The sequence below is a fragment of the Argopecten irradians genome, chromosome 2, assembly GCF_041381155.1.
Source record: "Argopecten irradians isolate NY chromosome 2, Ai_NY, whole genome shotgun sequence".
NCBI classification, from domain to species: domain Eukaryota; kingdom Metazoa; phylum Mollusca; class Bivalvia; order Pectinida; family Pectinidae; genus Argopecten; species Argopecten irradians.
In genome coordinates, this window is record NC_091135.1 from 63,598,990 (window position 1) to 63,614,675 (window position 15,686).

Genomic DNA, 15,686 nt, shown 5'->3' on the forward strand with positions numbered 1-15,686 from the left:
AAAGTATCCAGGTAATATCAATAGCACACACACACAGTGTAGTTGACAGAGAGTTGTTCTTATCATTATTTAGAGTTATCTGCCCCTGTCAGTAGATGTTTAGTGTTTCGCTTACCACATACAAGTTTTAATGAAGTTCATACAAACTTTCTGTCACACAGATTTATGACTTCTCATAATGACAAGGGAAATAACTCCACTTTTTTCAAAACAAGAGGCCCATGGGCCTTAACGGTCACCTGATATTTGATAACAAGAGATCCCAGAGGGATCTTGGCGCCCACCAAAGAATGATCTATGTCTGACAATGGAAAGATGGATCTTTTCTCTGCTTTTCAAACTTTTTCAAACATTCTACATACAAAATTTGAGACAGATCGCTTCAGTACTTTCTGAGAAATAGCAGTAACAAACTTCAACTAGCAAAATCCAAGATGGCTCCTTGGTGGCTATCTTGTTGATGGATTGGTCCCAAATCGCAATATGCCTAAATAGGGCCATAGGGAAACCTACATATAAAATTTGAGACAGATCCCTTCTGTACTTTCTGAGAAATAGCGATAACAAACTTTAACTATCAAAATCCAAGATGGCTGCCTGGCCGCCATCTTGTTGATCGATGGGTCCCAACATATGAAATTTGAGACAGAACCCTTCAGCACTTTCTGAGAAATAGCGATAACAAACTTATTAATTAATTATCAATATCCAAGATGGCTGCCTCGTGGCCATCTTGTTGATCGATCGGTCCCAAAACGCATTATGCACAACTAGGGCCCTAAAGGAACCTACATATGAAATTTGAGACAGATCCCGTCAGTAGTTTCTGAGAAATAGTGATAACAAACTTTAACTATCAAAATCCAAGATGGCTGCCTAGTGGCCATCTTATTGATCGATCGGTCCAAAAACACAATATGCACAACTAAGGCCCTAGGGGAACATACATATGAAATTTGAGACAGATCCCTTCAGTACTTTCTGAAAAATAGCGATAACAAACTTTAAATATCAAAATCAAAGATGGCTGCCTGGCGGCCATCTTGTTGGCCGATCAGTCTCAAAATGCAATATGCACAACTAGGGCCCTAGGGGAACTTGCATATGAAATTTGAGGCAAATCCTTTCAGTACTTTGTGAGAAATAGCGATAACAAACTTTAACTATCAAAATCCAAGATGGCTGCCTTGCGGCCATCTTGTTGACCGATTGATCCCAAAATGCAATATGCACAACTAGGGCCCTAGGGGGACCTACATATGAAATTTGAGGCAGATCTCCTCAGTACTTTCTGAGAAATAGCGATAACAAGAATTGTTAACGGACGGCCGGCCGGCCGGACGACGGACCACGGACAAAAAGCGATTTGAATAGCCCACCATCTGATGATGGTGGGCTAAAAATTAGTTATGTCATTTACTAGCCTACTGATGTCTTTTGTTCATAAAATAGGAACATAGATCTATTAGGTCTACATACAAAGTTTCATTAAGACTGGTGCATATTAACTCACATTATTGTGGTCACAAGGTTCAATAATTATTATCGCAAAGGGCTATAACTTTGTAATTAAGTTAGAGTCGAATCAAGCTGATTTTCGAAGTAGTCAAAGATCTTTCCAATGTTAGTCTACATGCAAAGTGCATATGTACTAAGTTATCGTATTCACATGGTCGGATCATAAGGGCAATAACTCTGTAAATTACTGTTGAATCAAGCTCATTTTGGAACTAGTCCAATAATCATTATTATTGCAAAGGGCAATAACTCTGTAAATTACAGTCGAATCGTGCTAATTTTCGAAGTCGTCCAAGATCTTTCCAATGTTGGTCTACATAACAAGTTTTATTAAGCTCAGTTTATATTTACTCAAGTTCACAAGGAAATGTTTACAGACGTCGCAAAATGGAGGAAGGACGGCGGACAATGGACGACGACAGACAAAAGACTTTCACAATAGGCACCATGACCTATGGTCAGGTGACCTAAATATATCTGGGAAGTTTAGAAAAGAGATTAACTGCAGAAAGTTTAGAAAAAAATTAACTACAGAAAAACAAATCAAATTATAGATAGACATACATCTGGTATGTTAATAGAAAATAATCACAGTCTAACACATAATAACATCAAATATATACAATAAGTCTTGCATATATAGCAAAGCATATATATTATATATAAGAATCATTTATATACTTCCAATAATTACAATAGAATTATATAATTAACAAAGATGCAATAAAAAAGATGTACCATATCATGTAAATCAAAATAAATCACTAACATTATCAATAGCAAGAAAAACCAAAATCAGAGACAAGGGGGATAACACATTAGTTTTTACCATATCAATCACAAGGCAGTCATGTACACCACCTGTACTGTGTTAGTACATATATCCACCTGTAGTATCTGTTGTCTAGTGCATTATATACCTTAATCCCATGTAGTATCTGTGGTCTAGTGTATTGTATACCAACCAATGTAGATTGTGTCTAGTACATTTATACCTAATCCACCTGTAGTATCTGTGGTCTAGTGTATTGTATACCTTAATCCATCTGTAGTATCTGTTGTCTAGTACATTATATACCTTAATCCATCTGTAGTATCTGTTGTCTAGTGCATTGTATACCTTAATCCATCTGTAGTATCTGTTGTCTAGTGCATTATATACCTTAATCCATCTGTAGTATCTGTTGTCTAGTCATTATATACCTTAATCCACTGTAGTATCTGTTGTCTAGTGTATTGTATACCTTAATCCACCTGTAGTATCTGTTGTCTAGTACATTATATACCTTAATCCACCTGTAGTATCTGTTGTCTAGTACATTGTATACCTTAATCCATCTGTAGTATCTGTTGTCTAGTGCATTATATACCTTAATCCATCTGTAGTATCTGTTGTCTAGTGCATTATATACCTTAATCCACCTGTAGTATCTGTTGTCTAGTACATTGTATACCTTAATCCACCTGTAGTATCTGTTGTCTAGTACATTATATACCTTAATCCACCTGTAGTATCTGTTGTCTAGTGCATTATATACCTTAATCCACCTGTAGTATCTGTTGTCTAGTGTATTGTATACCTTAATCCAACTGTAGTATCTGTTGTCTAGTACATTGTATACCTTAATCCACCTGTAGTATCTGTTGTCTAGTATTGTATACCTTAATCCACTGTAGTATCTGTTGTCTAGTACATTATATACCTTAATCCACCTGTAGTATCTGTTGTCTAGTGCATTATATACCTTAATCCACCTGTAGTATCTGTTGTCTAGTGCATTATATACCTTAATCCACCTGTAGTATCTGTTGTCTAGTACATTATATACCTTAATCCACCTGTAGTATCTGTTGTCTAGTACATTATATACCTTAATCCATCTGTAGTATCTGTTGTCTAGTGCATTATATACCTTAATCCACCTGTAGTATCTGTTGTCTAGTGCATTATATACCTTAATCCACCTGTAGTATCTGTTGTCTAGCATTATATACCTTAATCACTGTAGTATCTGTTGTCTAGTACATTATATACCTTAATCCACCTGTAGTATCTGTGTTGTCTATGTGTCTAGTCATTATATACCTTAATCCACCTGTAGTATCTGTTGTCTAGTCATTATATACCTTAATCCACCTGTAGTATCTGTTGTCTAGTACATTGTATACCTTAATCCATCTGTAGTATCTGTTGTCTAGTGCATTATATACCTTAATCCACCTGTAGTATCTGTTGTCTAGTACATTATATACCTTAATCCATCTGTAGTATCTGTTTGTCTAGTACATTATATACCTTAATCCATCTGTAGTATCTGTTGTCTAGTGCATTATATACCTTAATCCATCTGTAGTATCTGTTGTCTAGTACATTATACCTTAATCCATCTGTAGTATCTGTTGTCTAGTACATTTATACCTTAATCCACCTGTAGTATCTGTTGTCTAGTACATTATATACCTTAATCCACCTGTAGTATCTGTTGTCTAGTGCATTATATACCTTAATCCATCTGTAGTATCTGTTGTCTAGTGTAATTATATACCTTAATCCATCTGTAGTATCTGTTGTCTAGTGTATATACCTTAATCCACTGTGTATCTGTTGTCTAGTACATTGTATACCTTAATCCACCTGTAGTATCTGTTGTCTAGTACATTGTATACCTTAATCCATCTGTAGTATCTGTTGTCTAGTACATTGTATACCTTAATCCACCTGTAGTATCTGTTGTCTAGTACATTGTATACCTTAATCCACCTGTAGTATCTGTTGTCTAGTACATTGTATACCTTAATCCACCTGTAGTATCTGTTGTCTAGTACATTGTATACCTTAATCCACCTGTAGTATCTGTTGTCTAGTGCATTATATACCTTAATCCACCTGTAGTTGTATCTGTTGTCTAGTGTATTTTGTCTAGTCATTATATACCTTAATCCACCTGTAGTATCTGTTGTCTAGTGTCATTGTATACCTTAATCCACCTGTAGTATCTGTTGTCTAGTGCATTGTATACCTTAATCCACTGTAGTATCTGTTGTCTAGTGCATTATATACCTTAATCCACCTGTAGTATCTGTTGTCTAGTGCATTGTATACCTTAATCCACCTGTATTTTGTATCTGTTGTCTAGTGCATTATATACCTTAATCCACCTGTAGTATCTGTTGTCTAGTCATTTATACCTTAATCCACCTGTAGTATCTGTTGTCCATTTATACCTTAATCCACCTGTAGTATCTGTTGTCTAGTGCATTGTATACCTTAATCCACCTGTAGTATCTGTTGTCTAGTACATTATATACCTTAATCCACCTGTAGTATCTGTTGTCTAGTGCATTATATACCTTAATCCACCTGTAGTATCTGTTGTCTAGTACATTGTATACCTTAATCCACCTGTAGTATCTGTGTTTGTTGTCTAGTGCATTATATACCTTAATCCACCTGTAGTATCTGTTGTCTAGTGCATTATATACCTTAATCCACCTGTAGTATCTGTTGTCTAGTACATTTATATACCTTAATCCACTGTATTGTATCTGTTGTCTAGTACATTATATACCTTAATCCACCTGTGTATCTGTTGTCTAGTGCATTATATACCTTAATCCACCTGTAGTATCTGTTGTCTAGTACATTATATACCTTAATCCACCTGTAGTATCTGTTGTCTAGTGCATTGTATACCTTAATCCACCTGTAGTATCTGTTGTCTAGTACATTATATACCTTAATCCACCTGTAGTATCTGTTGTCTAGTACATTGTATACCTTAATCCACCTGTAGTATCTGTTGTCTCTGTACATTTATATACCTTAATCCACCTGTGTACCTAGTACATTGTATACCTTAATCCACCTGTAGTATCTGTTGTCTAGTACATTGTATACCTTAATCCACCTGTAGTATCTGTGGTCTAGTGTATTGTATACCTTAATCCACCTGTAGTATCTGTTGTCTAGTACATTGTATACCTTAATCCACCTGTAGTATCTGTTGTCTAGTGTATTGTATACCTTAATCCACCTGTAGTATCTGTTGTCTAGTGCATTATATACCTTAATCATTTGGGTTGGGGGTGTGGGTATCCTGTAGTATCTGTCCACCTGTCTAGTGGCATTGTATACCTTAATCCACCTGTAGTATCTGTTGTCTAGTGCATTATATACCTTAATCCACCTGTAGTATCTGTTGTCTAGTACATTATATACCTTAATCCACCTGTGGTATCTGTTGTCTAGTGCATTATATACCTTAATCCACCTGTAGTATCTGTTGTCTAGTGTATTGTATACCATTATACCTTAATCCACCTGTAGTATCTGTTGTCTAGTACATTGTATACCTTAATCCACCTGTAGTATCTGTTGTCTAGTACATTGTATACCTTAATCCACCTGTAGTATCTGTTGTCTAGTACATTGTATACCTTAATCCACCTGTAGTATCTGTTGTCTAGTACATTGTATACCTTAATCCACCTGTAGTATCTGTTGTCTAGTGCATTGTATACCTTAATCTACCTGTAGTATCTGTTGTCTAGTACATTGTATACCTTAATCCACCTGTAGTATCTGTTGTCTAGTACATTGTATACCTTAATCCACCTGTAGTATATCTGTTGTCTAGTACATTGTATACCTTAATCCACCTGTAGTATCTGTTGTCTAGTACATTGTATACCTTAATCCACCTGTAGTATCTGTTGTCTAGTACATTGTATACCTTAATCCACCTGTAGTATCTGTTGTCTAGTACATTGTATACCTTAATCCACCTGTAGTATCTGTTGTCTAGTGTACATTGTATACCTTAATCCACCTGTAGTATCTGTTGTCTAGTACATTGTATACCTTAATCCACCTGTAGTATCTGTGGTCTAGTGTATTGTATACCTTAATCCACCTGTAGTATCTGTTGTCTAGTACATTGTATACCTTAATCCACCTGTAGTATCTGTTGTCTAGTGTATTGTATACCTTAATCCACCTGTAGTATCTGTTGTCTAGTGCATTGTATACCTTAATCCACCTGTAGTATCTGTTGTCTAGTACATTGTATACCTTAATCCACCTGTAGTATCTGTTGTCTAGTACATTGTATACCTTAATCCACCTGTAGTATCTGTTGTCTAGTACATTGTATACCTTAATCCACCTGTAGTATCTGTTGTCTAGTACATTGTATAGTAATCGTGTTCTGTCTGTCATTTATACCTTAATCACCTGTAGTATCTGTTGTCTAGTACATTGTATACCTTAATCCACCTGTAGTATCTGTTGTCTAGTGCATTATATACCTTAATCCACCTGTAGTATCTGTTGTCTAGTACATTGTATACCTTAATCCACCTGTAGTATCTGTTGTTGTCTAGTACATTGTATACCTTAATCCACCTGTAGTATCTGTTGTCTAGTACATTGTATACCTTAATCCACCTGTAGTATCTGTTGTCTAGTACATTGTATACCTTAATCCACCTGTAGTATCTGTTGTCTAGTCATTATTGTATACCTTAAAACCTGTAGTATCTGTTGTCTAGTGCATTGTATACCTTAATCCACCTGTAGTATCTGTTGTCTAGTACATTGTATACCTTAATCCACCTGTAGTATCTGTTGTCTAGTACATTGTATACCTTAATCCACCTGTAGTATCTGTTGTCTAGTACATTGTATACCTTAATCCACCTGTAGTATCTGTTGTCTAGTACATTGTATACCTTAATCCACCTGTAGTATCTGTGGTCTAGTACATTGTATACCTTAATCCACCTGTAGTATCTGTTGTCTAGTACATTGTATACCTTAATCCACCTGTAGTATCTGTTGTCTAGTACATTGTATACCTTAATCCACCTGTAGTATCTGTTGTCTAGTGCATTGTATACCTTAATCCACCTGTAGTATCTGTTGTCTAGTACATTGTATACCTTAATCCACCTGTAGTATCTGTTGTCTAGTGTATTGTATACCTTAATCTACCTGTATACCTGTGGTTAGTATTGTATACCTTAATCCACCTGTAGTATCTGTTGTCTAGTGCATTGTATACCTTAATCCACCTGTAGTATCTGTGTCTAGTACATTGTATACCTTAATCCACCTGTAGTATCTGTTGTCTAGTGCATTGTATACCTTAATCCACCTGTAGTATCTGTTGTCTAGTACATTGTATACCTTAATCCACCTGTAGTATATGTTGTCTAGTACATTGTATACCTTAATCCACCTGTAGTATCTGTTGTCTAGTACATTGTATACCTTAATCCACCTGTAGTATCTGTTGTCTAGTACATTGTATACCTTAATCCACCTGTAGTATATGTTGTCTAGTACATTGTATACCTTAATCCACCTGTAGTATCTGTTGTCTAGTACATTGTATACCTTAATCCACCTGTAGTATATGTTGTCTAGTACATTGTATACCTTAATCCACCTGTAGTATCTGTGGTCTAGTACATTGTATACCTTAATCCACCTGTAGTATATGTTGTCTAGTACATTGTATACCTTAATCCACCTGTAGTATCTGTTGTCTAGTACATTGTATACCTTAATCCACCTGTAGTTTATGTTGTCTAGTACATTGTATACCTTACAATCACCTGTAGTATCTGTGGTCTGTACATTGATATACCTTATCCACCTGTAGTATCTAGTACATTGGTATCTAGTGTATTGTATGTATACCTTAATCCACCTGTAGTATATGTTGTCTAGTACAGTGTATACCTTAATCCACCTGTAGTATCTGTTGTCTAGTAGTACATTGTATACCTTAATCCACCTGTAGTATCTGTGGTCTAGTACATTGTATACCTTAATCCATACAATACAGGCCTCCCTTTCCTAGGCTTTACTTTAATCACTGTAGACACAAATATGTATAAATACCACATACAAACATCATAGATTATAAAAACACAAATTACAAAATCTAATCACTATACACAACACAAAATGCTTACAGTACAATATACACTGTAGAAAATAAAATATGACTTCAAAATTACATAACAGCATAAAATAAACTACACAAAAAAGTTGAAAAATGTTATGGCTTGGTTACTTTAATATCTTCGTTTACACAAAAGTAATGGTTTCTTTCACCTTTACAACTTTACATCTATAGAACCTGGAAAACATCTCACATTGCCTTAAACTAAGAGTGTATCGAGGTCAGTCAGGAAATTTAACCCATATACATTAATCAGTGGGCCCACAGTCAGGAAATTGTTAACTATATACATTGATCAGTGGGCCCCACAGTCAGGAAATTGTTAACCCATATACATTAATCATTGGGCCCCACAGTCAGAAAATTGTTAACCCATATACATTAATCAGTGGGCCCCACAGTCAGGAAAATTGTTAACCCATATACATTAATCAGTGGGCCCCACAGTCAGGAAATTGTTAACCCATATACATTAATCAGTGGGCCCCACAGTCAGGAAATTGTTAACCCATATACATTAATCAGTGGGCCCCACAGTCAGGAAATTGTTAACCCATATACATTAATCATTGGGCCCCACAGTCAGGAAATTGTTAACCCATATACATTAATCAGTGGGCCCCACAGTCAGGAAATTGTTAACCCATATACATTAATCAGTGGGCCCCACAGTCAGGAAATTGTTAACCCATATACATTAATCATTGGGCCCCACAGTCAGGAAATTGTTAACCCATATACATTAATCAGTGGGCCCCAAAGTCAGGAAATTGTTAACCCATATACATTAATCATTGGGCCCCACAGTCAGGAAATTGTTAACCCATATACATTAATCATTGGGCCCCACAGTCAGGAAATTGTTAACCTATATACATTAATCAGTGGGCCCCACAGTCAGGAAATTGTTAACCCATATACATTAATCATTGGGCCCCACAGTCAGGAAATTGTTAACCCATATACATTAATCATTGGGCCCCACAGTCAGGAAATTGTTAACCTATATACATTGATCAGTGGGCCCCACAGTCAGGAAATTGTTAACCCATATACATTAATCAGTGGGCCCCACAGTCAGGAAATTGTTAACCCATATACATTAATCAGTGGGCCCCACAGTCAGGAAATTGTTAACCCATATACATTAATCAGTGGGCCCCACAGTCAGGAAATTGTTAACCCATATACATTAATCATTGGGCCCCACAGTCATTAATCATTGGGCCCCACAGTCAGGAAATTGTTAACCCATATACATTAATCATTGGGCCCCACAGTCAGGAAATTGTTAACCCATATACATTAATCATTGGGCCCCACAGTCAGGAAATTGTTAACCCATATACATTAATCATTGGGCCCCACAGATGTTTCTTTAACCTCATCAGATAGTACAAAGTCATTATTTATCATATCACAATACAAACTATATGTATAAGAAAAAATAAGAAAAGTATAAAGTGAAAATGATGTGGAAATGACAATACATGTAAAAGACAATACATTGGTGGATATCACATATAGCACACGACATTCATCGTAATGTAAACCATTCTACAGTAAGTAGCATTTACTATAGAATCATAACCCACATACAGAACCATTTCAACTAAGTTATACTAATATAACTTTGTTATCATAGTTATGAAAGAAAACTGTTTTAGCTTTTATTTCTTTACTGTAGTTACATCACATTTACACATTAAAACACAAAAATGGTTTCCGCGACATTTAAATCAGTACAGTTGTCATTACAAAGGACATTTTTCCATGAATATTTTCTAGACTGAATTATCGATCATTGTTTGATTATGCATGAGCTTGTTTAAACATAAATTGCGTTACTTATTAACAGTCTAGCTTGGCATGCTATGTCAAATTTCAAACAACTCTCAAGCACACAGAACAATTGCTATGTAAAATGAAATCACTAGGGGCACAGGAACTCTGCCCTAGAGACCTCAGTTGCCATGGCAATCGTTGGTAAGCTATTGAAATACAAATTTAAAATCTACATAGACTTTGAAAAAAAAGAGAAAATTAGGTTTTTCAACAATTAACAGTTTTTGAAAAGCTTCCAACTCAATTCAAACGAAAGCTTTAAGCTAGTTTAAAACTGAAACATTTGGGAGCCTCTGTTTAACACCATGAAGCCTCTGTTTAACACCATGGAGCCTCTGTTTAACACCATGGAGCCTCTGTTTAACACCATGGAGCCTCTGTTTAACACCATGGAGCCTTTGTTTAACACCATGGAGCCTCTGTTTAATACCATGGAGCCTTTGTTTAACACCATGGAGCCTCTGTTTAACACCATGGAGCCTCTGTTTAACACCATGGAGCCTTTGTTTAACACCATCACATTCATGTTTATATACACATGTATGTTAAACCTGGCTTCATTTATCTCTCTCTCCTTGGTAAGGCAAATATAAAATCACTGATTTCTGCAGATTCTTGGTACCTGGTATGTACATAAAAGTAGTCACCTTCATAATGCACATTTAAATCTATCATGAAGATTTAGGTGTTAATTGTTCTAATTTCTGATTTTAATTATTCCAATATCTTACATTAATTGTTCTGATTTCTGATTTTAACTGTTCTAATTTCTGATTTTAATTATTCCAATTTCCGATATAAATTGTTCAAATTTCTCATTTTAACTCTTCTAATTTCTAATTTTTAACAGTTCCAAATTCAATTTTAATTAAACTTACAGCTAACTATGGACTGAGTGTCAATGAGAGCCTAAACAGGGCCGTCCACACTGATAGAGATACAGAACACATACACAGACCATCTTAGACGAGTGTTCACTTTGTAGGAAATTTAATAAAATGAGTCAGAACTTTTTTGAGCCTTAGCAAATACTTTTTACGACAAATCAAAGTAAAAAATAGTTATAGTAAAAATGCTGTTGTCCTGTTATATCTATTTACTGATTTACCACTGCATTTCCTACCTGTTGATTCATGTGGAAGCATGCCTCAGTTAATAACTTGTAGGTATATTAGATTTGTTATTCTGCCTTTCAGACAGTAGATTCAAAGAAAAATATTATAATGAGATCAAAACAGAAAAAAAAAAAATCCAGATATATATTCTCTGTTAATTATATATAAAAAAAAAGAAAAAAATCAATTAAAAAATTAATGTTAATCATACATAAATGAAACATGTCACCAATATTTTAAAACTTATACTATATATGTACATTTATATAGGTTTAACTCATAAAAAAATAAATAATAAGAATGTCGTTTAATACATGAAGTAGATCAGACAGCCTAATACAAAGTCTGTAGAAAACTGATATAAAACAGCCAGGTGGTCTAGAAACAAACAAATGCTTAAATCACCAGGTATGTCTGATGGCTGTAACAAATACTAGAGATCTAAAGGATAACAAGTAAAAACGTAGCACCAATTCACATCCCCGTCTCACTCACCTGTAACTTTATAATGAACTCTTCAATCTGCTGCAAAAGAAAGAAGAGTTCAAATGCCCCCTCCCCCTCGATATTCCACATGTTTGTTACAAGTAGGACATTTTGTACCCTAATTATGGTACCTGAAGGGATGGCTCAGTGGTTAAGGTGTTCAATGGTGTATATAAAGTACATATACATGTGAGAAATCATCCAGGTACTTTCTTTACCCATACCTGGTACTTTTTATACACAGTACTGACCACTGGCCATCATTGGTCAGTGTCTGTTGTCTATAGGTGATTTCTGGGATACATCAATTAATTATATAATTTAGCTTTCTATATCATTTCCCTCCTAATCTGCCCAGGTATAAAATGTCAGCTTTGATATAATCTTTTGTAGATTAACCACCTCCAAAATAAAAAAAAAAAATCATTAAAAATTTATAAATGATAGTAATATGTGTTGAATTCTATGTACCCTTTCTCTGCTAATTTGATATAAAATCAATTAGTCAAGTGCGAAAAAACCCTTGGAATTTTGCGGCAGGAGTGTGAGAACATTTTAAAATTTGGTGTTATCTATAATTAACTAGGTTAACTTAAACAAAGGCAGAATTACAAATCCCACAGGTAGTGAAAAGTTTTATAATTAGCATCAGATGCAATGTTTAATTACTAATTATGCATCACACCATGTTTCCTGCTTGCCCTGTATATCTCCCAGAAGTCAGCCCACAAGTTCTCATTATCAATTAAGCTGTCCACCATTTTACATGATACAAACTTTGATTAGAAGGAATGATGATGTATGCCCCAGTTGGGCCCTGTGTTAGCTCCCAGCATCATTATAAAATCACTTCTAATAAAGGGTCTACCTAAATAATACAAGGCTACTTTAACATGAAGCTCTGAAACAATAGGACACTTACACTGACCTGAGTATAATGGTTTAATTGTATTAAGGTGCTGTAATACTGGTATGGTCATTTGGTGTCAGGACTTGGTGGTGCAACTCTAGCAGAAAAATCAATAGTTTGTTGATAGCACCTTACCAATACCTAGCTTAGATATCACAATAGTGGCTAGAAGTTTCCGGACCAGTACCTAGCAATACAATTTAACTTGTTCAAACCAGGCTAATTCGGATACCGGTCCAGCACAATTAAATGGCATTTTCCTTCATCATTTATAGCAATTCTTTAACCCAGAAGCCTGGCTATACCGACCAAATATGCTGGTTCCTTTGACATCCAGTTTACACAAGTTACTTTCTAAGCAACCACCTGTATATAACAACCACTTGCTTATAAGACCACACTATAGGGTCGTCAATGGCCATTTTAAACACTAAAGACCACTTGGTTTTAAAGTCACTGTTTTTCTTTGTCCCTTATGTATTAAGACCATATGGAATATTCTGGAAAAAAATCACCTATCTTAAGTTCTCCTGCCTGTCCTGCTAATTGCCTTGGAGATATGGAAGATTAGAAGGTGTTGGACACTTTAACCACTCAGCCACTCTGGTGTCAATCAATTATACTAGTAAAATGCCATATGAATCCTTAGCCAGCATCAAAAAATATATTCCAGGAATACAGCTAAGTTGTGTGAACAGTAGGACAGTCCATATTAGGTAAGGTGGAGGTAAAGTTGTGTGTACAGTAGGACAGTCCATATTAGGTGAAGTAAGGTGGAGGTTAAGTTGTGTGTACAGTAGGACAGTCCATATTAGGTAAATAAGGTGGAGGTAAAGTTGTGTGTACAGTAGGACAGTCCATATTAGGTAAGGTGGAGGTAAAGTTGTGTGTACAGTAGGACAGTCCATATTAGGTAAATAAGGTGGAGGTAAAGTTGTGTGTACAGTAGGACAGTCCATATTAGGTAAATAAGGTGGAGGTAAAGTTGTGTGTACAGTAGGACAGTCCATATTAGGTAAGTAAGGTGGAGGTAAAGTTGTGTGTACAGTAGGACAGTCCATATTAGGGTAATAAGGTGGAGGTAAAGTTGTGTGTACAGTAGGACAGTCCATATTAGGTAAATAAGGTGGAGGTAAAGTTGTGTGTACAGTAGGACAGTCCATATTAGGTAAGTAAGGTGGAGGTAAAGTTGTGTGTACAGTAGGACAGTCCATATTAGGTAAGTAAGGTGGAGGTAAAGTTGTGTGTACAGTAGGACAGTCCATATTAGGTAAGTAAGGTGGAGGTAAAGTTGTGTGTACAGTAGGACAGTCCATATTAGGTAAGTAAGTGGAGGTAAAGTTGTGTGTACAGTAGGACAGTCCATATTAGGTAAGTAAGGTGGAGGTAAAGTTGTGTGTACAGTAGGACAGTCCATATTAGGTAAGTAAGGTGGAGGTAAAGTTGTGTGTACAGTAGGACAGTCCATATTAGGTAAGTAAGGTGGAGGTAAAGTTGTGTGTACAGTAGGACAGTCCATATTAGGTAAGTAAGGTGGAGGTAAAGTTGTGTGTACAGTAGGACAGTCCATATTAGGTAAGGTGGAGGTAAAGTTGTGTGTACAGTAGGACAGTCCATATTAGGTAAGTAAGGTGGAGGTAAAGTTGTGTGTACAGTAGGACAGTCCATATTAGGTAAGTAAGGTGGAGGTAAAGTTGTGTGTACAGTAGGACAGTCCATATTAGGTAAGTAAGGTGGAGGTAAAGTTGTGTGTACAGTAGGACAGTCCATATTAGGTAAGTAAGGTGGAGGTAAAGTTGTGTGTGTACAGTAGGACAGTCCATATTAGGTAAGTAAGGTGGAGGTAAAGTTGTGTGTACAGTAGGACAGTCCATATTAGGTAAGTAAGGTGGAGGTAAAGTTGTGTGTACAGTAGGACAGTCCATATTAGGTAAGTAAGGTGGAGGTAAAGTTGTGTGTACAGTAGGACAGTCCATATTAGGTAAGTAAGGTGGAGGTAAAGTTGTGTGTACAGTAGGACAGTCCATATTAGGTAAGTAAGGTGGAGGTAAAGTTGTGTGTACAGTAGGACAGTCCATATTAGGTAAGTAAGGTGGAGGTAAAGTTGTGTGTACAGTAGGACAGTCCATATTAGGTAAGTAAGGTGGAGGTAAAGTTGTGTGTACAGTAGGACAGTCCATATTAGTTAAGTAAGGTGGAGGTAAAGTTGTGTGTACAGTAGGACAGTCCATATTAGGTAAGTAAGGTGGAGGTAAAGTTGTGTGTACAGTAGGACAGTCCATATTAGGTAAGTAAGGTGGAGGTAAAGTTGTGTGTACAGTAGGACAGTCCATATTAGGTAAGTAAGGTGGAGGTAAAGTTGTGTGTACAGTAGGACAGTCCATATTAGGTAAGTAAGGTGGAGGTAAAGTTGTGTGTACAGTAGGACAGTCCATATTAGGTAAGTAAGGTGGAGGTAAAGTTGTGTGTACAGTAGGACAGTCCATATTAGGTAAGTAAGGTGGAGGTAAAGTTGTGTGTACAGTAGGACAGTCCATATTAGGTAAGTAAGGTGGAGGTAAAGTTGTGTGTACAGTAGGACAGTCCATATTAGGTAAGTAAGGTGGAGGTAAAGTTGTGTGTACAGTAGGACAGTCCATATTAGGTAAGTAAGGTGGAGGTAAAGTTGTGTGTACAGTAGGACAGTCCATATTAGGTAAAGTAAGGTGGAGGTAAAGTTGTGTGTACAGTAGGACAGTCCATATTAGGTAAGTAAGGTGGAGGTAAAGTGTGTGTGACACAGTAGGACAGTCCATATTAGGTAGACAGTAAGTAAGGTGGAGGTAAAGTTTGTGTGTACAG

At 36.1% G+C, this 15,686-nt stretch overlaps 2 long non-coding RNA genes across 2 annotated transcripts; both read right to left on the reverse strand.

Annotated features, from left to right (window-relative positions):
- Nucleotides 1-3,656: 3,656 nt before the first annotated feature.
- On the reverse strand, nt 3,657-4,075 carry LOC138317056 (uncharacterized). The gene is made up of 3 exons (XR_011207704.1): nt 3,948-4,075; nt 3,815-3,866; nt 3,657-3,771 (listed from the first exon to the last, which is right to left on the reverse strand). It is a non-coding gene; the product is annotated as an uncharacterized lncRNA (long non-coding RNA).
- A 1,289-nt stretch (nt 4,076-5,364) lies between these two features.
- Nucleotides 5,365-6,672, reverse strand: LOC138317057 (uncharacterized). Its single transcript, XR_011207705.1, has 3 exons — nt 6,380-6,672; nt 5,654-5,779; nt 5,365-5,584 (listed from the first exon to the last, which is right to left on the reverse strand). It is a non-coding gene; the product is annotated as an uncharacterized lncRNA (long non-coding RNA).
- Nucleotides 6,673-15,686: the final 9,014 nt, after the last annotated feature.